The sequence below is a fragment of the Oryzias latipes genome, chromosome 18, assembly GCF_053564925.1.
Source record: "Oryzias latipes strain Hd-rR chromosome 18, Olatipes_Hd-rR_3.1".
Taxonomy (NCBI): domain Eukaryota; kingdom Metazoa; phylum Chordata; class Actinopteri; order Beloniformes; family Adrianichthyidae; genus Oryzias; species Oryzias latipes.
Window position 1 is genome coordinate 4,438,575 of NC_136254.1, and position 25,570 is coordinate 4,464,144.

General features: G+C 41.7%; 1 long non-coding RNA gene and 1 pseudogene across 1 annotated transcript; both read left to right on the forward strand.

The window, feature by feature from the left end:
- Positions 1 to 9,145: 9,145 nt before the first annotated feature.
- Positions 9,146 to 9,789, forward strand: LOC144987333 (uncharacterized). Its single transcript, XR_013651199.1, has 3 exons — positions 9,146 to 9,283; positions 9,395 to 9,502; positions 9,618 to 9,789. It is a non-coding gene; the product is annotated as an uncharacterized LOC144987333 (long non-coding RNA).
- Positions 9,790 to 22,783: 12,994 nt separating this feature from the next.
- On the forward strand, positions 22,784 to 24,667 carry LOC144987331 (tripartite motif-containing protein 16-like; annotated as a pseudogene).
- The last annotated feature ends 903 nt before the right edge of the window (positions 24,668 to 25,570 follow it).

Sequence of the window (25,570 nt, forward strand, 5' to 3'; positions counted from 1 at the left end):
CCAGAGCCGCACGCGGCTCTTTCCTCCCTTTGCTGCGGCTCTCTGTGTTTTAATAAAATAACTATCATGTTCTCAGATTGTCGTGGTGCCTTTAACACCGTCGGGCAGAAGGAAGAAAACAGCGTGAATGTGCTGATGGGGCGTGTCTGCAGCTGTGAATGCCGACCAGAGTATGTTATGGGATGGAAAGTTCTTCTAAAAAGACAGTCAGTGGTAATCTCGTAGGGGACACATGAGCGCCCCCCAAAAAAAGCCTATTTTTTCCTAGATTAAAGCCACCCATTTCCGCGTAAAATTAATTAAATTTGCGTTAGGACGCGCTTACTATCCTGTCACCTGTCTGCTATGTTTCGTGGTCTGTGTAGAACACGCTGGAGGGGGGGGGTTGCACGCGGGGGAAAACAACGAACAGGTAGAGAGAAGAGGGCGGGGCTTAGACTCACCGCTTATGATTCCAGACCCGTAACAAACTTACAGCTGCTTCATAATAAAAAATAGTTGTCATCCATAAAATTAATATAATTTATTGGGTTTACTGGATTTAAAGAAAATAAATAGAAAGGAGTCTGCATCAAAGTGAATTTATTTCCATCATCTCATTCATCTTAACTCTGGGTGTTTGACAGACAGAAAAGTCTATTCAAGGTTGTGGAAAATGGACAAAAGATCAAAGGAAACACAACGCTCATAAATATTTAAAATAACTAATTAAAAAATTTTTTGACAGCTTTTGGAATCAATACAAGTATTGCCAAATGAACTATCGTGATATTTCGGCAAAACGATTTGTTTCTAACACCCCTAGTTGCGGCTCCCAGTGCTTTCATTTCTGTGGGAAACTGATCCAAATGGCTCTTTGAGGTTCAGGTTGCCGACCCCTGGATTAGGATGTTGTCAAAGTTATTTCTGAAAACACAAGACAGAAAACAGAAACCAAGAGCCGAGTACGATTTCTGGTGAGGAGAGCTGGGAACAGACAACCCTTCAGCACCTCTGCTCCAAACAGCTCTGAGGGTGTCTGCCCCCTCCTCACACCTTTATTCAGAATGGGGTCACCCTGGTTACATGGGGAGTGAAATACCTACAGGTCCCAAGGATAGTAGTTGACAATATATTCTGATCATCCTGATGCAGCAAATGTTCTCTGATGAAAAATGTCAACAAGTAAAAAATGACATTTTCTATCAGTACAGCTTTAAGTCTACTGTGGTGAACCGTCATCCTTTTTCCTACTTCCTGCTGCTGTTCAGCTGAATAGAAACAGGACTTCATTGTTTCAGGATCCAATAGAAACTCTATCAAGTTTAAGTACAAATCTAGATTTTTAGCTCTTCCTTCCTGAAATCTGATGGGATTTTCTGTCTTTTTGTCTCATTTTAGTGGCAGAAATATCTCTTCATAGTTCCAGAGTCTGTCTTAAATTCATTCTAAAGAACTTCTGACTGTTGTTGCTAAAACACAATAGTTGTTGATAACCATGAAGAACTCTGGACTTTGTCTCTTTCATGATCTTTGACTGACAGTTAAACCAATAAATGTCACTGAGTTGCAGTAAATCTTCTGGGAAATCCCAGACTGTCCTGGACTCTGATCCTGAAATCCCTCCTCCTGATGACAAAACCTTTGAAAGTCTTGAAGGGAAACAAGTTGTGAGGAAACCTTCAGTGTAGAAAGAACTGCAGCTTCTTCAACTGGAACTCTGCAGCAAAATGAGCAGGAAGGATCTGGATGAAGAAAGCTTCAGCTGTTCCATCTGTCTGGATCTGCTGAAGGAGAAGACTTTTGATGTCCTCTTGTCAAAGATTCAAAGATTTTTATTGTCATTGTATTTCTACAATGAAATTCTGTTGGCACTCAGTCAAAAAGAAGAAGTAGACATCAAAGAATAATATAAATATATGTTATTATATAAATAAATTTCTATATAAATAATATAAAAAAATCAGAAAATACGTTAAGACTTTTTAAATAAAAATGTCATAATAAATAAACAGCTTTATTGCACATTTAGTAGTGTGTTGTACTGAGCATCTTCCTTTTTTTTATGGTGGTGTTTCCAAACCAGGCTGTTAGTCCGCTGGTGAGGATGCTTCCCACAAGCCCCCTGTAGGCTTGGGTGAGGGTCCGGCGCTTGAGACCAGCCTTCTTCATCAGCCTGATGAAGTACAACCTCTTCTGGGCTTTCTTCACTGTGGCAACAGTGTTTCTTTCCCAGTTGAGGCTGTTAGTGATCTGCAGACCCAGGAACCGGTGGCAGTCGGTCCGCTCCACCACAGTCTCGTTGATGATGAGCGGCTGATATGGCGGTGCTTTCCTTCTGTTGTCCCAATTACTTCTTTTGTTTTCTCTACGTTGAGAACAAGGTGGTTGTCCTCTCCGTAGATGGTGATCCTCTGCACCAGGTCTCTGTATGCAGACTCGTCTCCTCCTCTGATGAGGCAGAGGACGGTTGTGTCGTCTGCATACTTAATGATAATGTTGTTGGAGTCGGGGGAGGTGCAGTCATAGGTGTAAAGTGAGAATAGTTTAAGACTGAGGCGGCACCCCTGTGGTGTACCGGTGCTGACTGTCAGCTCAGCAGAAACCTTCTTTCCCATCTTCACCACCTGTGGTCGGTCAGTGAGAAAGTCAAGAATCCAGTTTCTGGTGGGTGTTGGTATTCCCAGTTCTGCGAGTTTTGAAGACCGCTTCAGGGGCCTGATGGTGTGGAAGGCAGAGCTGTAGTCCAGGAACAGAATCCGGGCGTACGTGTTCTTGATGTCCAGATGTTGCAGGGTGGAGTGAAGTGCCAGTGCCACCGCATCGTCTGCTGATCTGTTGGGGCGGAGGCGAACTGGTGGGGGTCTACTGATTCATCGACCAGGGAGTTGATGTGGGACAGAACCAGCTTTTCCAGGCATTTCATTGCTGCAGGGGTGAGAGCCACGGGTCTCAGGTCGTTCAACGTTGCGACGTGTGTTTTCTTCGGGACCGGCACGACTTGAAGATACGGGGCACCGTTTCCTGCAATAGCGAGAGGTTGAAGATGTCTGTGTGCACCTCTGCTAGCTGCTCCGCGCAGGCTTTCAGAACCCTTGGTGAAACGTGGAATCGGTCCCGTCGCCTTGTGTGGCTTCACCTGCTTCAGGACCCTGAGGACCTGTGTGTGAGACACCTGCAGCCTCTTCTGGGGCCCCGGAGGTCTTTTGGGGGACCTCTTTGTCGTTCTGGTCGAACCTTGCATAGAAGCTGGTAAGGCTGTCTGGCGGGATGTTATTCTGGAACTCTGATCTGATGGTGTTTGTCCTGTAGTTGGTGATCGATTTAATCCCCTGCCACAGGCTTCTTGTGCTGGTTTCCCTGTGGCAGCTCTGTGCTGTGACAGCAGGTTTGTTGGGCACAAACAGTGGTTGTGGATTTGAGGCAGGTGGGGACTGTGAACAGCTGTAAGGAGAGGTTGAAAATGTTAGTGAACACGCCAGCCAGCTTGTCAGTTCTTGTCAATAGGCGGCCTGTCACCCCATCCGGTCCAGCTGCTTTTGCAGTGCTGATCCTTTTCAGGGTGGATCTCACCTGGTGCTGTTCAAGCGTGAGTGTTGGCTCCAATGAGTTATATCGCTGGAGGAGACATCACAGGATTCCTCATGGGAGGAGTGCACCGCCATCTTGGTGAGGTCAAGTCACTGCTGCAGTGCATGCATGTGAACACATTTTTTACAAAATAAGAGTTCATTGTGCGGGTTTCAACTGCCAAAATCAGAGAAATTAGTCCACGAAGGAGGAAGGCATAACATTTCACAGGTAGGTACTATAATTCTTTTCTTTTAATGCTGCAGGGGCTTCATTAATAGTACACGTTTTTACTTTTTTTTTAAATAGTACACACGTTGACATCCATGATGCTGCAGGGCTATTATCAACATGCTGCATGATCTACGTATAATTTGCTGTTGACATAAATGTAAACTTTATTGTTGTCACTCTGATCAGCGGAGTTGGTTGCCTCGTATGGAGTGATATTTCTGCCACCACGTTGCACACAAAACCTTGTTTATGATTTTGAACTGCATTTCTTTAATTTTGGGGACCTCTGGCCATTTTATGAATTTCCAAAGTTTATGTGACAGGTGTCTCAGTTATTTTATGTTTCACTTTTCTATTAAAGTCATGGTATAATTTACCTTTAAAGGATTTGTTTAGGTATTTATTATCACATTTTCTCACTAAGTTTTATTCCTCCTATAACTAAATTTGGTAGTTTAATTTGAACATATTGTATTTTTTATTAAATGTATTAAAGCAATTGGAATTTCTCTGCAGGTTTTCTGAAATTCCTTGGTTGATCATTCAATATCATATTTACTTTTGAAGTCTCTTAACTGAAGAATTTCTCCATTTGAATCAAGAATATCACTTACAAAAATGATCTTGTGGTCAAACCAATTCTGCTGAAACATTGTCTTCCTGTTTGTGGTAATTACTCTGTTGTTCCACAGGGGGGCGCACTGAGGGGTGAAATTGTGACTAGATATCATTTTTCAGTGGAAAAGTCCCTGTTTGTGAAATTCTGAAATCTTTATAGGAAGTTTGGAAATTTTAAAGTTACATATCAGCAACAAATCTAATCCACCAACTTTATTGAAGATGTTTTTGGGAATATGAAACCATATTGAGTCAGGATTAGCCATAAAGTCCTTTAACCATTTTATTCTAAAGGTTCCAACCATTGATTTAAAATCAGTCGTCTTTATACCTCACAAATTATATTCCTTAATTAGTTGAGATTTTCTGATGTAATGGGTCTTATTTTGTTTGATGGCGGCTTTGTCACGTCAAACTGGACTTTAACTCGGTAAAATAAAAGATAGGAAAAAAGTGAGATGAAACAAAACGTATGCGAAAACTTCTTTGGCGCTGGCAATGGTGGCAGTTTTATCACGTTAAGTCGAAATCAAAGAAGTCAGCAAAATCAAAGATAGCAAAAAGGCGAGATTTGACACTACGCAGGCGAAAAAATGTGTTTTGCAAATGCAAAAAAGGTTTTGAAACAAAAAAAAAATAAAAGTAAAAGAAAAGATAATTGAAAAGCCAATATTTATCATTTTAATTTGCAACTTAGAAAGTTTTGTGTGCAACATGGTGGCAGAAATATCTCTCCATAGCCTCGCTGTGTCCTGGAGCGTGCAGCGCCTCTCACATGAGCGCGCAGCAGCCTGCGTGCGCTCAGCACGGAGGACGATGCACGCGCGCCGTTACCAGCTGAACTCCATGAAGGCAATCAGCGCGTGAGCTGGGAACACTTCAAACGGCGTTTCACCGCCATGTGTAAGATCTGAGCTGGAGGACGGAAGCTTCTCTATCAACCTGGACGCTGAACTCAAACCACTAAGTGAGTGGGACTTGGACTTTAAAGAGCTGCTGGTAAACTCAATGCTGGACTCCTTTTTTAATATGTCACATTGTTGGATTGTTAAAGCAAAGAGAACAATTCATTGTTTTATAATGTCCTGCAAAGGTTTGTATTGAAGATGGTACATACTTGTTAGCCTGAAAAAGGATATAATTATTTGTAAAATATTGTACTTAAGATATACATTGTTTTTAAGTTTCCTACAATTTAACTGAGTTGTTGGTTTAATTTTCTTGGTCACAAATTGTTGGTTTAGTTTTCATCTAAATTTCTTCACCTGGTTTACCTAATGTTTGATTTAAATATACTGAACTGTTTTATTCTGTTTTGATTGTTTAAAGGTTTTTCTCCAACTGCCAATATCTGCTGCTACTGTTGCTAATAAAAACTTGGACAGAGTGAAATCCTGGGTCCAGTCCTGTCCCTTTGCAAGTGTGGGAGCATGCAGTTCACAAATACACTTGACAATTGTGTTAAACCTATACAGTATACTAGGACTAGGCTGTTATAATAATATAGATTTATACATTTCTGACTCAGTGACTGAACATTTCTTGCAGGTTTCCAATGGATTCAGACTTAAGGAAAAAGTGGGCCTTAGCTATCAACAGAGTTAACCCAGATGGATCACTGTGGTACCAACTAGAAATACAGTCTGGATGTTCAAAACATTTTGTGGAAACACATTTTGATAAGACTGGCCAGACTGTTTGCTTGAAACCCGAAACCATACAATCTGTGTTACACAAATTGATCACTGACATGAATCAGTAAGTCTATCTTTTTTCTTTGTTTTTTCCTTTTTAGGGTAAATCTATTGACTTTAGAACATATTGTTGACTGAATGTTGTTTTTATTATTATTGATTAATCATTATTTTAATTTATTTATATATTTTTACCCTTTGTGCCCTCACCAGGATTTATGAGTAAGCCTGGCTGCAGCCTGCAGAAGTGCTCAACATCGTGGAATGCTGGAACGCTGTGGAATGTTAACCCCGCCCACGTTGAGCCCGTGCATTTGATTCCCCTTCGTCAGTGCAGTTGTGATTGCAGGAAAGGGGAAGAATCAGTGGAGCACATTGTCGTTGTGTATTGTATGAGGAAGAAAGAGGACAGCTGGAGAATAGAGTACGGTTGATAAAGGGTGAACGGCTGAGTTAGAAGAAGTTCTTGGGAGGGGAGGAAAATTTGAATGGTGCAATGGTTTATTTTTACTTTTTTTTTTTTTTTTATTAGGTAGTCCCCCACTTTGACCCATACTCCAACGCAATAGGTGACGGTAATGCACCTCGTGGTTGTTGCCCCCCCCCACCATTTTAACTACAAGAAGAAGTCAGTGCAGTTCTTCTGTTTCCACACGCAGAGATGTTTTCAAAATGGAGGGACGCATCGACAAAAAAACGGTGAGTTAATGAAAAGAAAACTCTTATTGTGATTATTGTTCGCTTTTCCACCACAATTATTCCATTACACTGCAGATGAGGCTAGTATTTCGAATTTTAAATGTATTGTGCTTTTTTCTTTTTTTCTCCTGCCATTCTAATTACGTGGTTCGGGTTTTACACGAAGCTAGTTTTTAAGTTGCGGCTCCCCTCTGGAAGTTTCTGTCAAGCTAATTGTTTCTTCCAGTGTCGGTAAAACTTTGTTTCACCTGTATTATTACTGTATTTATAGAGACACGTTACGGTTTTAGTCGACGGTGACAAGCCAAGGCTGAGAAAACAAAACATTTTCTATTGTCCTTTTTTGCTGTTACAAGAAGGATGCAGAGCATGCAGTGGCCCTCCACATGGAAACCCATTCTTCCGTGAAACACAAAGGTACATCTAGTGTCAGAATTCCCACCCTAATCCCTAAAAACTTTAGTTCGGGACTATCTGTACTGCCCTGGATTTTGTAAATTAAAATCTAATTCTTGAGCGTTTTGCAGGACGTTAAAGTTGGCTCCCGGTAATTGTTATAAAACCACAAGACCTGGAGTGCTCAAACCTGGATTAAATTATAATGTAGATAGTAAATAATACATTAAACACAGTTTCTGATTCAACTGTAGCGTCGTCCTTAGGCTTATGAATGTGAAGAGTGTAAGACAGAAGTAAATATTTTCCAGTCATTCCTCATTTAGAATTCAGTCATCAAATGTGGCTTAGGATGCCGACGTACATCGCACTTTCACTGTTGCTATTGTCCAGCAACATTGGTCAATAGGTCAGTTTTTAAAGCATTTGGGATCAAGAAGAAACGCCTAGATGGAAACCAGAGGCCAGAACAGTGACTCCATCGCAGCACCTTCTGGCACCACCACAGCCCTCAGAGCCCCCATCGCAGCAAAAACAAATAAAGGAAAGATGTAAGATGCAAACAATTACTTGTCCTCATTGCAAATTGGATTTAAAAAAGAAACTTCACAATGCATTGCAGGAGGAAACACACAGCATTTTGAGTCAGTTTCCCAAGAAAGATTTTTACCCAGTCAATGTGTGGATGTAAAAAATGGTGTTGGCTGTTGAGAAATCATTCTGTGGTCTATCAAAGCCTGTACATGTGAAGAAATCCTGGGGGGTGAGTCATAAAATTGTGTGTGAGGTTGACCAGTGCCAGCTCAATAGGGACTTTGCCCACAGAATGCTATCCTGTGAGTGCCACCATGTCAGATCTTTACAGTACTGCGCACGAGTTGACAACCAACATGTCCCTCTATCTGAGGAGACATTGGAAAGCATGGTAGAGCAGAAGTGGTTTGGGAAGAGTGGAAGGCCAGTCTGTTGCACTGTAAAAAAAACAAAAAGGCAGATGCTGAGGGTGTGCCCCTTTCGGTGCAGCTGACTGTGGGTGGTCCACCATCAAAAATTCATATCTCTGTCTTTGACCCAAAAATCCCATATTATGGTAGATTGGGGTGATTGTTGCATATGACAAAACAAAACAGCTGGCATTGTTTATGCTCTAAAGCAAGGCAGTCCTGCAATCATAAAGCCATTGCAAAAAGGCACCTCTGTCACAAATGGGGAGTTGTTTCAGAAGGTGAAAAGTACTGAGGCAGAGTTACCTGACCAATATCAGGATTCCAGCAAAGATTCAAGCAGCAGCACATTCAGTTATCCACCAAATGACAAGTCCATTTTAAAAATGCTCAACTACCTTTTGACATACAGAAAGCTTCCAGCAGAACTACCCAAGGCTCTCATTGAACAGTCTAGAGATGGGAGAACACAGGACAGCTTTCCAAAATGCCTAATCCCAGCAGAAAGTAAATGCGTCGAGTGTGAATACCCAAATCATAACCTCAAAAGCCAGGATCCTGACAAGCACAGGTGTAGTTGAAGGTAAGTACTGTTACAGGTCCATCCATCACCTTGTCATCTTGGGTGTGTTTCAGTACATGAGTCTTAATTAATTTGAAATAGCATGTAACCAATAACAATAGTGTATTGTTTCTGTTTTAGGTGTATCAACATACAGAAAGTAATGTCTCAGGTGTGGTATGATATATCAATACCAGCAGTGGGAGGATGGCACCCACAACTGATGACGTAATCTTGTCTTTGCATCTGTGCCTCATGATAAGAAATGCTTTACAGGTGAAAATATATTCTGATTATTTGCATGCATGAAAAATGTTAATTGAATAAAACTGTTTAATATGAAATAGAATCATATCACCCCTGTCATGTAAATTTATTTCAGACACACACGGCTGTCGGTAAAGTTATAGAAATCATCGAGACCACAGAGAGGGTGTCCTTTCCCAGCAAGGAGAGGGTACTTCATGCCTATCTTCACTTTGAGGCACTCACAAAAGATGAATACACGTTGGCGTGCGTATCATGTGGATACAGTCCAGCTGTCGTTGGAATGGATCTTCACAAAAAAGGTGTCTTCAGTTTGCCAGGTGAGTTAATTAAGCTTTTATATTCCCTTATGCATGATCATTTAAAACATGCTCATCTCTAAGTTAATGATATAATATACTAATATAATAAAAAATAATACTGTTTAACAGTGAGGGAAATCCAAAGCCACCCGGATGATTATGATGATGGTAATGTTGACATAGTGGACTTTTGGGATGCTGTGGCCAGAGAGATGGTAAGACGTAGTTTGATCCCAGGTAAGAAGTTTAAATACACAACAGTGTAAATACACAACAAGTGTCATGTTTTCTGCATTGTTGGTGCTACAAATAGAGAAATAATCACTAATACTCATCCCATTTGATCCCAAAGTTAGTAGGACGAACCCTTTCATTCTGCCCCCAAGCTATCATCACTGGTCACCATGGATTGGCCCACACACCAGTCTAGTTCAGTCCTGAATATGAAAAAAATCAAAATAGCCAAGGAATGTAACAAAGAGGAATATGACCTGATTAACGAGGAGCGTCTATCTGATGAACTTCTTAACTTAGAGGTAAATTAATATGTGCAAAATCCACCTGCTGACCAAAAATTATCATGATGTATTTAGCAGATTCTTAACAATAATTACTGTCTTTTCAACACAGGTGCAGGAAGTGAGGGCACTTTGAAAACATTTTAGTGTAGACAGCAAAGGCTCCAAAATGGATTTTGTCCTTAAACTGTGGGAGAAGATGTCTAATAGGTCCAACTACAACAAGGTGTTTGAGAAGGTTTGGGATGCCTCTGGTATGTTGAAGAAAAGCTTATTTGATCATCAAATTTTCCTTTACTACTTTCAGTTATGATGGTAATAAGTTTCTCTACATTGTAGGAATGCCATTTTATTTTTTTTACCTGTTCCATTGGACAACTGATGTAAACATGATATATTTGGTCTGTTGTCTTACAGGTGGATGGGCTGTGATCACTTGTCCGTGTGGAGTTGTGTACTCAGTTAAGTTTAACCTTTGAGCGGAGAGTCCACGTGACTTTGTTGATATGTTGCTGTCATGGAAGCACTTCCCTAATGTTTTAGTCTATGACTATGAAGCGCGGGGACTGGCATTGCATGCTAACCGCAGGCAGCCAGGAATTTTTGGACCTTTCCATGGAAGGTTGCTGGATCCAACTCCACAGAACATCCAGCAGGTCTCAGAGGGCAAGGTTTTTGTAAACATGCCGTGGCTGAGATGTTCACAGATGCCAGCTGACAAGGATGGACACCCTCTCACCGGATCCTCACAGCATTTTGCTTTAAATGTTTTCCATCAAGGCAACAGCAAAGACGAAACAGACGCTCTAAGGAAACTTGAGCTTGTGCCTGAGCTTGCTGGACTGCCGGAGTGTCAGTAATTGCCATTTACATATTGAACAGACAAATTGAAATTTAAGATCTAATTTCCATTTCATTGATATTTTTAGTAAACACCATAAATGAGCAGAAGGATGTCACCAGTATCCATGGCTTGTTACCTGACATTGCATACTGGGGTCAGAAACTTGTTGAGGAACAGGAACTAATGGTAGAGTGCACCTGCGGTTAACATCCACACACGCCTCCAACACGTTGGCAAGCTTTCCAAGAAATAGCCATGTACTAATGGAGGCTTTTTATTGTAACCCCGTCCTGAGTGTGTTTACAGAGTTCACTTTTAACATTTGTGATTATTCTTTTTATTTTGTCTTATATGAAAAAATATGGAGAGTTTTGCAGTGCCCTTGAAAATTTTCTGGAAATTCTGTGATGAATTAGAAATTTATAAATGTGCTTAAAAGTTCTATTCTTGTTATAACTTACACAGGTTATAGCTTTTAAAGAGTTCTATTTTTCCTCCACTAGTTGAACCAGGTCCTGGAAAAGTGCAAGAGTCCAAGAGTCCACATTGCAATGGTGGACAACACGATTTTGACTCGTTCTAACTTTTGGAGTTTGGGTTTAGAATGGGATGTTGATGGGATGGTAGGCATAGAGAATACGCTGTGATTATTATTCATAAAAAATATTAGTGTTTTAATGTACAACCCTTGTGTTATGTACTCTATTAGATCCTCAACAGTTGTCTCAAGGTCAATTACTGAATTGGATATTTTAACAATGTTTTGTTGTTTTTATACAGGACAATGCAGCCAGTCTGCAGTGGATAATTATCCCTGTCTCTGTTCCTGGGCACTGGATCCTCTGTGTAAGCACATTTGTAATTTCTTTACATATTGATCCAATCAACATAAAAGTTGTTGTTGTTGTTGTTGTTGTTGTTGTTGTTGTTGTTGTTGTTGTTGTTGTTGTTGTTGTTGTTGTTGTTGTTGTTGTTGTTGTTGTTGTTGTTGTTGTTGTTGTTGTTGTTGTTGTTGTTGTTGTTGTTGTTGTTGTTGTTGTTGTTGTTGTTGTTGTTGTTGTTGTTGTTGTTGTTGTTGTTGTTGTTGTTGTTGTTGTTGTTGTTGTTGTTGTTGTTGTTGTTGTTGTTGTTGTTGTTGTTGTTGTTGTTGTTGTTGTTGTTGTTGTTGTTGTTGTTGTTGTTGTTGTTGTTGTTGTTGTTGTTGTTGTTGTTGTTGTTGTTGTTGTTGTTGTTGTTGTTGTTGTTGTTGTTGTTGTTGTTGTTGTTGTTGTTGTTGTTGTTGTTGTTGTTGTTGTTGTTGTTGTTGTTGTTGTTGTTGTTGTTGTTGTTGTTGTTGTTGTTGTTGTTGTTGTTGTTGTTGTTGTTGTTGTTGTTGTTGTTGTTGTTGTTGTTGTTGTTGTTGTTGTTGTTGTTGTTGTTGTTGTTGTTGTTGTTGTTGTTGTTGTTGTTGTTGTTGTTGTTGTTGTTGTTGTTGTTGTTGTTGTTGTTGTTGTTGTTGTTGTTGTTGTTGTTGTTGTTGTTGTTGTTGTTGTTGTTGTTGTTGTTGTTGTTGTTGTTGTTGTTGTTGTTGTTGTTGTTGTTGTTGTTGTTGTTGTTGTTGTTGTTGTTGTTGTTGTTGTTGTTGTTGTTGTTGTTGTTGTTGTTGTTGTTGTTGTTGTTGTTGTTGTTGTTGTTGTTGTTGTTGTTGTTGTTGTTTGCACCTTCTGCAAGTTTAGTTAACCTGAGAACAAAATGTATGTGTGTGAGAGAAAGATTTCAGATTGATTCTACAACAGCTTTTAGTTGCAATGGAGAAACGTCAACATATCCAGTTGCTCAGCACTTAGGCTTGCCCTGCGTTGTGAGGCAATGTTCCCAGCAGCAGAGAACAGGCGCTCTGAGGGTGTTGATGTTGCTGGGATCCCCAAGAAAGACTTTGCCAGCTGTGCCAAGGTTGGATATCTTGCCTCATTTATTCTCCACCATGGCAGTGGATTCTCCTTCTTGGAAATAGGCTGTTCACCAAAATACTCCAAGACCTCCCTCTGCACCGCTCTGTTCATCTGCTCGTCCTCATCATGATCCTCTCTTTCATCCTCCTCCTCTGATCCCAGGATACTTTTCTGATGTTTTGAGTATTTTCTGGCAGCTGGTGCCATTGATTGAATACTAGTTTGGACCTTTAACACCTCTTCAGCAGGCAAGAACTTCAGTTTTCTAAACCTGGGGTCCAAAGCAGCAGCCAGAAGGACAGGGTTGGGAGCACCAGATTCAGGTAGAAATTGATACAGCCCTTCCCATCTCTCTGTAATCTGCTCTACAGCAGAATCCTGAAATGCCTTCACTGGTGCAGTTTTAGGTTCTGCAGTCAGTGTGGACTTTTTAAGGTTTTGGACCAGCTGTGGAAGGGCAGAGAGGGTGACATACTTTTCTCCACTAAAAAATTCTGGAGCTCCTTCAAATGGCCCAAGGACCTGTGTCAACTCCTCACTGATGTGCCACTGCTCTGGCTTTAGATCCAGGTAGTGGTGTTTACCTCTCGGATTGACTGCTGGATCGGACTGCAGTCACAGGCCATCGCTGTTCCAGGAGTCTTGATAACATGTGATACATACTGTTCCACCGGGTACTGACATCCTGTATCAACATGTGTGGTGGCTTTCCCATCTGCTGTTGTTTTTCTTTGAGCTTAGTGCAGGCCAGTTCACTCTTTTTGAAGTGTTCCACTAGGCACCTAGCAGAACCCACACAACTAGCAATTGCTCTGCACAACTAAATTTAAAGTATGCCCTGCACATCTCACAGAAGCCCACCCATGCCTCTCTAAGAATTGTTGCTGCTGCCACCACATTGGCCCCATTGTCATGGACAACTGCCTTTACCTTTTCAAGTGGAATCTCAAATTGGGCAGTTGTCTCCTCTAGCCAGTCTGCAATGTTGGCTGCAGTGTGTCTCTCTTATAGGGGCATTGTGGTTAGGGAGAGGGACTTCATCTCCCAAACTTCCCCCAAGAAGTGGCATGTCAACCCCAGGTAGGCCTCTGTTGCCACACTGGTCCAAATGTCAGTTGTCAGGGAAACACTCTGTTTGCTTTAGGACAGCTTTCAATTTATCTGTAATGTCTCGGTGTTTCTTCTCCATCAGTTGTGTGAAATATGTTCTTGATGGCAGGCTGTATTTAGAATTGAAAGTTGAGATCATGTCTCTAAATCCCTTGTCCTCCACCATGGACAGTGGCCTCATATCGGTCACAAGCATGTTCAAAATGCTCTCTGTAAAAATGGCGGCCTCTTGAACAGTGCATGACTGAGCTGGGCGAACAAAGCTGTCCATACTCTGTTGTGAAGAGCTGAGAGGGAGAAAAAGAGGAAAAGCCATTTAATTTATGAATATGCACAACAGCTTTCATGCTGTATTCTAACCCCGATATCAAAGTAAATATCTGTTTTATGTAGACTTCTACACCTGCAGCATTTACCATTAGGCTGATTATTATGTTCTCCCCAAAAGTACGAGTCGATTTGGAGAAGCAGGCCGTGTTGGAAAAATACACTTAACAGAGTTACATTAAACTTAATAGTTACATTAAGCTTTAACTATTTCAGTTAAAGCTGTTATAAGTTATACATATTACATATACTATAAGTTATAGTATGCAAGTGAGTTATAAAGCCATCTCATACATGAATTTCTCCTTTAAAATGTTATAATATAACTACTAGGTGGAGCTCTAAGCATAATCTATTCTGGTAGTTTAACGCTGAAGAAGAGCTGTAACGTGACTTGCTGTTGAACACGCAGTAAATGCTGACGCACTTTTTGTTCCGTGCGTCTTAACTGAAAAATGAGTACTCTGAGTCTTTATTAAAAACAAAGAGGCTGGGGAGTTACATTTTTTGTTGTTGTCTGTAACTATTTGGCAGATGTGACATACAAACAAGGTCTCGCAAAGACTGCAATACCATATTTGTTCCTCCATCACGTCCCGGTGTATACAGTGAATGCATGCTGAAATTATTGTTGCGTGGCTACATAAAAGTTTAAGCATATGTGATGCAATTGGTCTGACGTGTGTGTGTGTGTGTGCGTGGGTGCGTGTGTTTGTGTGTGTGTGAAGGGGTTCTTTTTTTAGGTTACTCTCTTGCAATTGAATGCGATAGTTATGTTTACTACTTTAAAACGTCATCAAAGTTAAACATCATATCTAGTCAAACCGCATCACAACATCGCTACATATGCAGTATGGGATTAAAATCAGCAAACATCAATAGGCTTAGACTACGTCAACTTACCTTGTTTCCGCGATGCTTGGTGAAACAGCATAGAGTGGATGTCTTCTGTTCAGATGCTGAAGCATGGAAGATGTGCTGTTGTGGTATGCCAGCTCTATTTTGCAGTAGAGACACTGCACCTTGTTCTCGTCTTTGAGTGTGTAATGATCCCACACTTTAGACAATTTCTGCCGTTTATTTTTAGACCTATTCTCCGCCATCGCGCCAACTAAATTCAAAAGGTCAGTGTGAATAAAGTCAGTGTGACGCAATCAAATCCCTGCGCCGCGCTGATAGTGCGCGTCACAGGAATTTATCGAGGCTTCGAGGCAGAGTTTTTGCCTCGAGGAATTTTTGTAATCGAGTAACTCGAGGAATCGTTTCAGCCCTACATCCATCCCTGTGTCCGAATTAGTTCATAAAGAATGACATTATTAGCATGAGCGGAGTCATTTAAAGGCATGCAATCATCCTGGTGTTGCGTAATCCAGGCAGTGCTCCGCGTGCCCCGTTCCACCTGACAGACTGAGCCCACACCACCCCTCCCTTTGCAGCCGCGTGTGACACGAGACGGGAGCGCGGGGCTGCAGGGACGGCAGTTCACAGGTTTCAGGCTGTAAACTGTGATAGAACAGATAATAGGAAATCAATATTGGCACAGAGTTTTTTCCAAGTGGAGAAATTTGCGCTCTGGACAATTGCCCGTATTACCTGTGCCTAAAACCGTCACTACTGCGTGCCCCCCCCTGGCATCGCATCGCGCGCCCCACTATTTGAGAAGCACTGCTGTTGGGTGTCAGCAGCTGGATGGGAGGAGCAATGCAGGGATACCCACCATCACCCACCATGTGTCCTTCAGGTGGGTATGTTTTATTTGTGTAAATTGGGCTGTTGTGCAGAACCCGTGAATCATGGACTGATCCAGGATATCCTACAAAAATGTCTAAAAATTTGGCATTCGAGTCACAAAAAGCCTGCATCTGAATGGAATTAAAAAACTTCCTGTTAAAGTAAGAAGCTGCATTTTCTTTTGGGGCCTTGATTTTTTTTTTGTGGCAGCCATCAATGCTCCCCATGAGCTTTTGGAAGGCAGCAGACCCAGCGAGCTGCTAAAAACCAGAGGCGACTAACGGCAGTTCATTACTACTGGGAAGCATGATGACCCTGTGCATCAGCTGGAGGATGCTGTCTGCCATCCTGTGGACAACGTGTGAGGAACCCGAAGCTGCTCCACCAGATGCTCGATGGTCCTGCGGGTCAACCGAAAATCCGGTATTGTGTCAGACTGACCGTCAGCATAGAGGGGCCACGACGTGGAAGACCCTGTAAAATAGGACATTATTTCATCTTGGAAATTAAATCTCAGTTTTTGAATGTTTCTATTTATTTTGATGTCTTACATTTTAGTTTATAAAGTATTTTTCAATGGTTGAAAATCTCATGTTGTTTTGGCTGGGTTTTTGGGTTTTCATATTAATTTTTAATAATGGAAGTATTTTTGGATAAAACAAGTGTGCTGTAAATCTTTTTTCTAAATAAACTGCTATAGAATACTTTGTGTTGAAGGCTGATATGGTTTGACTCTGAAGAAAAAATACATGACTTTCTCTGAACTCACAAGAGTGTTACATGGATTGAATGCCGGCAGGACAAGCAAAGATCTCTGCAGCTAAGCTAGTAATAGCTCTGTGTCCGATGAATCATATGGCAAAGCAGCAAGCTTAGGAATCATAAATCTTATATTTGTCTTATATTCATTGAGACAATAATAAATTGATCATTCTTGTTGTTCTATTTCCTTTCTTGAACAAATCCGGGTCACAGAGAGACAGAAATTACAGCTGAAAGCGGCTTTTGCGGCCGGACGGAGAGCTTATCCATGTTTATGAATGACCTATGACGTGAATAATTATTCCGTTCGCACGAGTTATCATTTTGAGGAAACGCAATATTATTTTGTGGGAACGGAATAGTATTTCGTGCAAACAAGATATTAATTTGTGGGAACCAGATATTAATCTGTGGGATCAAGATATATTTTAATTTTTTAATTCAGGACACGGCTCCGTATGAAATGAACAGCTGGGCTAAATTTCAAACCTGCCAGCTTCCCTTTCCTCATCGTCAGAGTCCGTCTCGTTGCTGTGCGGCTCCAAAGAACAATGAAAGCAGACGCCTCAGGCCAAGTTTAAGTCCTACAGTCCAAAAGTGTGGCGTAACTCGCCCGTTGCTGCCTCCCAGTAAAAGGGGGGAGCATGGACAGCTTTTCAATGTCTTCTGCTGGAAGTTGCTGCGCTCAGCCTCCAGTCCATCATCCAACACAGGCAACCTCCTTTTCTGCAGAAACTCAGCTGCTGCTGCGTCTTCTTGTCTTGTCAGAGTTGGTTTTCCAGCATCCTCCCTTGTGATCTATGGATTCATTCAGTAGCAGTTTTAGGCACGGGCTATACGGGCGGTGGCCCGGGGCGCAAAAATGAAGGGGGGCGGCGCCGGCGGCTCAGCCCTTGTAAAATACTTTATGCACCACTATTGGTTTACTTATGTCACAGAGTTTGTAACAGCCTGAAACCTGCCGGTGCCCCCCACCCCGCAGCTGCGCTCTCTCCCGTCTTTGAGAAGTAGATGCAAATGTGTGTGAGAAGGAGAAGGGAGGGGGCGCCAAATCCTTGCGGAATCATCTAGGGGGGGGGGGGGGGGACGGCCGCGGCTCAGTGCTTGATGAAAATATAAAACTAAAAAACTGCGACAGCGCCGCAGTGTAGCGAATTGGCGCCCCTAGGAGCAGCTGCACATCTCCTGCTGGAAATGTGTGAAGAAGGAGGGGGGGGGGGGGGGGGGGGCTGCGGGGAATCAGTTCAACTCCAAATGAAGTGGCCAGGTGGGGACAAGGGGGGGTGGAATCTACTTTATAAAACTTTTCTATAACCTACATTTTAATGAAGGTATAAAAATCATGCTTTTTTTGGTTATTTTTGTGTGAAATCCTCAAATAAAAACTGGGAACACAAAACAATGTTGTCACTAAGGTGACAGTTGGTTTAGTCGATGGACTTGATGCCTTCGGAGGACATTTATGCTAAATGCCAAAAACATCTGAAATATCGACCAAAAAAGGTCAAAGCTGGTGCCCAATTTAGAAAGAAAAGAAAAGAAGAAGAGAAGAGGAGAAAAGAAAAGGGTTTGTCCTCACAGCTAGATGCATGTTTTCTAAATTCTAATGCTACCTGCCCTACAACAACAAGGTTGATGAAAACTTTGTTTTGGTCTATGACTAAAACTGAAGTAGGCCCAAATATTGCAAATAACATCATTTTTAAGATTTTCTTCTTAAACGTTTGCTCTGCCTTAACTTTTAACATTAGTTGTGATTCGTGTGTCTGCTCTGCTGTAACACAAAGGTTTTGTTGTGTTTTGCTGTTGTAAACTTAGTTCGGTAACGCTTTCTTTTACAGTACAGTACTTACAGTTTACTTAAGTGATATTTACATGGTACTTATTGTGTAATTACTTACTTTCAGGGTACTTTTTATGGAATTTACTGGGTACTTACATGGTACTTTCTATGGGACTTTACTGGGTACTTAAATGGTACTTCTGTGTCTAATCTGTACTTATATGGTACTTACTGTGTATTTACGTGGTACTATTTGGTTCATACCTATGTGGTACATACTGGGTATTTATAATATTCTTACTGGGTATTTACATGTTGTGCAACTTTGTCTTTTATGGTACTTACCACATGTAAGAACCAAGGTTATAATAGTTTCGGATTTTTTATTAGTTTTAGTTTTTATTTCGTTTTGAATTTTTGTTTTTAAATTTATTTAGTTTTAATTAGTTTTTAGAGGCTGCTTTACTAGTTTTTATTAGTTTTTATTTTTTGAAATTGCTTCGTTTTAGTTTAGTTTTTATTAGTTTTAGTGTTAGTTTTAGTTTTTTCTTTTTTTTTTTTTTTGTAAATTAGGATATTTGTCAGGTGCATGATTCAAAATCACCAGAATAAGTATTGTATGATAAAAACGCAATCAAAGATACATTTTGAAACACTTATTATTCAGAGGACACAAGGACAACCATCCTTAAATTAAAATACAACAGCCGATAACAGCATTACGTTATCTGCTCTCGCTTCTTTTTCGGGGGAGGGCGGGCGACAGGCTAGCCTGTCTAGGTACTGTTGATTTGCGTTGTTGTGTGCGCTTTTTAAATGTACTTTTAGATTCGTAGGGTTTTTCCCTTTGAGGAGCGTTCCACAAATTTTGTCTCCTGCTTCGACTACAAGGCACTTACTTTAGTTTTCGACGCTGTTATATTCAAAAAAGTCCCAAATAGGACTCTCCCGCTTTCTCCCAACTTTTACTGCAGCCATCACGCTCATGTAAATGTCTATGAAAACGCTGGCCGGCAGTGTCCGACAGACATCATGTGACGTCACAGACAACGTGATGCCGTAAGGTTCAGATTAAAGCCCTGCGCGGGACTATTTTCTTCATCCCGCTCCCGCCCGCGTCCGCTGAATTTTTGACCAATCCCGCCCGCTCCCGCAACGTATGCGTTACACTCCCGCCCGCACCCGCAATATGTATGTCCACTCCCGCCCGCATCCGCAAAACTCATAGAATTTAGTCCCGCACAGTAATAGATATGCATTGATTTTGTATCGTCTCCCGTCCCGCAGGAAAAAAACACGTATTGTTATTGATATTATTACAGAGATTCATGTCCCTCCTCCAGCCTCATCTTTTCATGCATTCCTCTTTTGTGTAATGTGCAACTTAATTATTAAATATATTTTCACAAATCCCGTTCGGTTAAAAGTGTGCGTGTGTGCGCGCGCAGACAGACGGCCTGAAGCGCGCTCTTAGTAAGAGGCGGGGCGTTGCGCACCCCCAACAACAGGTTAGATGACAGAGGCCATTGGGCGTCTCTACCTGGTGCCTTCACGGAGCTTCAGTACATAAGAATCCAACAGCCGCTCAGCCTAACGTCGTCCGCTAATATATATTCATGAGATATTCATGGCAGCACTGATCCCGCGGGGTTTTTTTCTGCCGCCCGCAGCACAATTCAAACCGCCCAATCCCGCGAGATTTGGGTTGGGTCCCACGGGACCCAATCCCAATGCAGCCCTCTAGTTCAGATACACAGTAAAACTAGCAGGGTGAAGTAAATAGACTTTATTTCAACCCAAAAGACTTATGTATTAACAAAGACGAAAACGAAGTATTTTTTGGGGTTAATATTAGTTAGTTTCAGTTAGTTTTATACACACAACAAACAGTTTTAGTTAGTTTTCGTTTTTTTTAAAACTCTCGTTTTTATTTTTATTTCGGTTAACGAAAATGTTTTTTCAGTTCTAGTTTTAGTTTTTTCGTTCGTTTTCGTTAACTATAATAACCTTGGTAAGAACAAGGTAAGTACAAATAAAGTACCTTGACCTTTAGGTCTGCACCTGCTGCATGTTTCATAGTTTTTACCATGAATTTACCATAGAAACTACCCCTTAAGTACACTGAAACTGGACTGTAAAAGAAAGTCAGCCCTATTTCCACTCAAGTACATGGTACTTTCATTACTTAATACTGGGTATGTTCACTTGAATATTACTTGGTACTTACCCCTTAAGTACAATGAAACTGTACTGTAAAAGAAAGTCAGCCCTATTTCCACTCAAGTACATGGTACTTTCATTACTTAATACTGGGTATGTTCACTCGAATATTACTTGGTACTTACCCCTTAAGTACAATGAAACTGTACTGTAAAAGAAAGTCAGCCCTATTTCCACTCTATCACATGGTCTGTACTGCAAACGTTCACGGCGGTGTCTTGGTGTGGGTGGAGTCACCTGCAGCGGTCGTCTGTCATTCCAGTCGAAGGGGTGGAGTTGGTTCTGAATGGTTAGTCTAGAAAACCGAGTACCCCCTCCCATCTGGTGAAAGGGCCTGCAGGTTTGTAAAATTTGTAAAATGGGGGGTAACCGAAGTAAAGCCTGCTAGAGTTGCCTGCCCCGAAATGCTCCCAGGGTCGCTTATTTCTTTTCCCCAAGGTCTTTCTGATTGCTGTTGTTTTGGCTTCCTGTTGTCATGATTCTGTCCCAGTAAGTGACTTTTATGAATGAAAATTGTGGCTTTAGTTTAGTTTCTTCAGCAGCAATCTGACTCATCATCAATCAAGCAAACATATTTCCAACTCCTAAAATTCAGAGTGTTTCAAACATGAAGCTGTGGAAAGAACAACACGTCTTGTTGTCCTTTTTGTAGCAGCTGACAGTTCTCTTCAGGTGTGTTTCAGCAGCGTCTCTGTAGCGTCACAGAGCCGGTGTTACACCACAAACTGTGACCTGTCAGAGGTTGTGCTGAATCCCCCCTCCCTCATGAGAGCTGCAGCTTTAAAAGGCCTATACCATGTTATTCTGCAGCCTTTTACAGTGAACCATATCCATACATGGGATCATACAGGCCTGTTACCTTTGGAACACAGAAGAACCATTTTTTAAATGAAATTCGAGTTATTTTCCTGAACTCTTTTCCAACCAGGAAGTAAGACGATCCATCTCTGAGGCTCCGCCTTTTGCTCCGTGTGGGCCCCGCCCATTTCATGACGTCATCCTAAAGACGGCCTCGGCTGTGTGTCTGCGTTTCAGCCACAGAAACTGAACATTATAGTACACTTAAAAGCTCAAAAGATAGATTTAGCATGACATCGGCCCTTTAATGTCAACGATATATAATGACAATAATCCAGAACTTTCTGTTTTCAGGCTGGTTTTGCTTTGATTTAATTTAAAATGTTCACCTGGAGTCTGAATTAGGACATTCCTGGAGTACATTATTTCTCAATAGAAGTCTGTGGGATTTATGCTTCTGGAGCCAGCAGGTACTTCCTGTTTGGAGCGCCAGGGGGGACGGGCCAAGCTGTCCAGGTGTCTCTACGGTCAACGGTTAGATTAGGAATCTGCAACCTTCAACACTAAAGGAGCCATTCTGTTTTGTTTGTCTCTGACCAAACCCAGTAGGAGCAGCAAAGCAGAAAAACACCAGACTGATTTATATTTATGTTGATGTTACAATTAGGATTTGGATCCATTATATCAGTGGTTCCCAAACTTTTTCTGGAGGACCCCCCTTTCTGAAGATTAGAATATTTTCGAGCCCCCCCCACACTGACACAAACGTACAAATCCTTTGTTTCTAAACTCCACCCCCCGCCCTGCAATACCTCCGCGTCCCCGCTAGGGGCGCGCCCCACTGTTTGGAAACCACTGCATTATATGTAGTTTGAATGGAGAAAACATTGAAATGTAAAGAGAAAACAGCATTTTTTTTCTAACTATAACGTTGATTTTTAAATTTAACAGAGGATGATATGTGTTCCTTTCAAAATAAAACTCTGTTCAACATAGGATCATCCTGATGCAGCAAATGTTCTCTGATGAAAAATGTCATCAAGTCTAAAATGACATTTTCTATCAGTACAGCTTTAAGTCTACTGTGGTGAACCGTCATCCTTTTTCCTACTTCCTGCTGTTGTTAAGCTGAGTAGAAACAGGACTTCATTGTTTCAGGATCCAATAAAAATTCTATCAAGTTTAAGTACAAATCTAGATTTTTAGCACTTCCTTCCTGAAATCTGATGGGATTTTCTGTCTTTTTTTCTCATTTTAGTAGCAGAAATATCCCTTCATAGTTCCAGAGTCTGTCTTAAATTCATTCTAAAGAACTTCTAACTGTTGTTGCTAAAACACAATATTTGTTGATAACCATGAAGAACTCTGGACTTTGTCTCTTTCATGATCTTTGACTGACAGTAAAACCAATAAATGTTACTCAGTTGCAGTAAATCTTCTGTGAAATCCCAGACTGTCCTGGACTCTGATCCTGAAATCCCTCCTCCTGATGACAAAACCTTTGAAAGTCTTGAAGGGAAACAAGTTGTGAGGAAACCTTCAGTGCAGAAAGAACTGCAGCTTCTTCAACTGGAACTCTGCAGCAAAATGAGCAGGAAGGATCTGGATGAAGAAAGCTTCAGCTGTTCCATCTGTCTGGATCCGCTGAAGGATCCGGTGACTATTCCCTGTGGACACAGCTACTGCATGAAGTGTCTCCAAGGATTGTGGGATGCAGAGGAGAAAGTCCACAGCTGTCCTCAGTGCAGGAAGACCTTCACACCGAGGCCTGTTCTGGTGAAAAATGTCATGTTAGCAGCTTTAGTGGAGCAGCTGAAGAAGACCGGACTCCAAGCTGCTCCTGCTGGTCTCTGCTATGCTGGACCTGAAGATGTGGTCTGTGACGTCTGCATTGGAAGAAAACTGAAAGCCATCAAGTCCTGCTTGAGCTGTCCGGCCTCTTACTGTGAGGAACACCTTCAGCCTCATTTGAAAGCAGCTGCATTGGAGAAACACAAGCTGGTGGAACCCTCCAAGAACCTGCAGGAGAACATCTGCTCCCGTCATGATGAGGTGATGAAGATGTTCTGTCGCACTGATCAGAAGAGCATCTGTTATCTCTGCTCTGTGGATGAACATAGAGGCCACGACACAGTCTCAGCTGCAGCAGAAAGGACTGAGAAGCAGAGAGAGCTGGAGGAGAGTCAGCAACAAATCCAGCAGAGAATCCAGGACAGAGAGAAAGAGGTGAAGCTGCTTCAACAGGAGGTGGAGGCCATCAATCACTCTGCTGATCAAAGCGTGGAGGACAGTGAGAAGATCTTCACTGAGATGATCCGTCTCCTCCAGAAAAGAAGCCGTGATGTGGAGCAGCAGATCAGATCCCAGCAGCAAACTGAAGTGAGGCGAGTCAAAGGTCTTCAGGAGGAGCTGGAGCAGGACATGGCTGAGCTGAAGAGGAGAGACGCTGAGCTGAAGCAGCTCTGGCTCACAGAGGATCACAGCCACTTTCTGCTCAACTACCCCTCACTGCCACCACTCAGTGAGTCCGCCCCCTCAGCCAGCATCCATGTCCGTCCTCTGACATACTTTGAGGATGTGACAGCAGCTGTGTCAGAGCTCAGAGACAAACTGCAGGACATTCTGAGAGAGGAATGGACAAACATCTCACTGACAGTCTCTCATGTGGACGTTTTACTGTCAGAACCAGGACCAAAGAGCAGAGCTGACTTCCTCAGATATTCATGTCAAATCACACTGGATCCAAACACAGCATACAGAAATCTGTTACTGTCAGAGGAGAACAGAAAGGTGAAATTTATGAAAAAACCTCAGTCTGATTCTGATCATCCAGACAGATTTACTGATTATTATCAGGTTCTGAGTAGAGAGAGTCTGACTGGACGTTGTTACTGGGAGGTGGAGTGGAGAGGAAACTAAGTTTATGTAGCAGTCGCATACAAGAACATCAGCAGATCTGGAAGAGAAAGTGTATTTGGTTCTAATGATAAATCTTGGACATTAGTTTGTTCTCCATTCAGGTTCTTATTTGTCCACAACAGCATAGAAACCTCCATCTCAGCTCCTGTTTCCTCCAGAGTAGGAGTGTACCTGGATCACAGAGCAGGTGTTCTGTCCTTCTACAGCGTCTCTGAAAGCAGGACTCTCCTCCACAGAGTCCAGACCACTTTCACTCAGCCGCTCCATGCTGGACTGTGGGTGGGTTGGGTTGGAGACACGGCAGAGTTGTGTAAAGTGAAATAGTTCCTGAAAGAAGTGAAATGTTTGTTTTCAGTGATTTCTCTGCTTTGGATCATTTAGAACTAAACGTTTGAACTGTTCAGATTCTGTGGAGAAATGTTTGTAGTCAGAAATAGAGAGAAATGAAAATCTCTAGAATGTGGATTGGAGACATTTTGGAACATGAATGTCAAACTTTTGGGAGTCAAATCTGTTTTCTTTTGGTTTCTTTGAATTCAAATTTCACACACATGTTTTTGTGTTGTTGTCATGGGAACTGAAGGAAGCTGCAGCACAAATGGAATCAGTGAGGTCACAATCCCAGACTTTCTCTGGTTTGTTCTCCACAGAAACGACAAAAGAAGAAGCTGAAGGAGAAGATTGTGTTTGTGGAAAGAAGAACATTTACAACTTTGTTTTCTTTCTGCTTCATTTGACAACTTTGGATTGAAGATTTGTGTTTTCATGTCTCTGTTCTTCAGAGAAAAGTGGTTTCTGATCATGTGACAATAAAAACCTCCTGATTCTTTTGTCTTCATTCCAGAGTTTGAGTGAAATGTGATGAAGAAAAGTGGGAATAATATGAGGGAAGAACTGAGGCAGTTTTCCTGGAACTCCAGAAATGACAGAGTTCATGTTTAGAGCAGAAACATCTGTCAGTCAGTCTGAGTCCTTTTAGCTTCATTATTGGTAGGATTATTATCAGCTCATGAGTTTCTAAATATGTTGGCCAGAGCTTTATTCCTGGTTGAACAGACCCAGAAGAAAGGTTAGGATTAGGCTAATCCGTGCCAACAACAACATTTATCTTCTGTCTCTGAAGACTCTCATTCATCCAGGTTGATTCCATCATAGTAGTAGGTTTAGGGGCTGTCATCTCAACATTTAACTTAGGATGCTCTGAAAATTCATGCGGGCAATGCCACAATGTGCATCTTGGTACGACGCTGAAGTTGGCTTCTGATTGGTGAGGACACTAAAGGAACATTCCACTGCATTTTTCACACTAAGACCACATAGAACCGGGTCCTGTTCAGAAACCACAGGACCTGGACTGCTCAA